This window comes from Fibroporia radiculosa (assembly GCF_000313525.1).
Source record: "Fibroporia radiculosa TFFH 294 genomic supercontigs, scaffold16799, whole genome shotgun sequence".
Classification (NCBI taxonomy): Eukaryota; Fungi; Basidiomycota; class Agaricomycetes; order Polyporales; family Fibroporiaceae; genus Fibroporia; species Fibroporia radiculosa.
In genome coordinates, this window is record NW_012133494.1 from 27,949 (window position 1) to 28,265 (window position 317).

At 54.3% G+C, this 317-nt stretch overlaps 2 annotated features.

The window, feature by feature from the left end:
* Positions 1–10: 10 nt before the first annotated feature.
* Positions 11–54: a sequence feature (Short protein (FIBRA_07834, CCM05606.1) was converted to a misc_feature.).
* A 51-nt stretch (positions 55–105) lies between these two features.
* Positions 106–124: a sequence feature (Short protein (FIBRA_07834, CCM05606.1) was converted to a misc_feature.).
* Between the last annotated feature and the right edge of the window lie 193 nt (positions 125–317).

Sequence of the window (317 nt, forward strand, 5' to 3'; positions counted from 1 at the left end):
CGCGCAATTCCTACGTCTCGTCCGTTTGAAACATCTCTGAAAACGGGTCCGGCGCTGATAGAGTCGACTAAGAAGTACAGACGGAATGAGAGAGAAAGACCAGACTGGAGTGACAGGAGTGCATGAGATAGAGAAACTGTAACGCAGAGAGCAAGAAGAAAAGAGACTGGGACGGAGAGACTTTGATGACACGAGTTGCGTGAGATGCGCGTTAGAATTCCCCGTTACACCGGCACTGGTACAGTGGACTCGCAGAGTCAGATCCCGGCCATCGAGGGCAAGTGACGCGGTCCTAAACCCCCCCCCCCCCCCTGAAG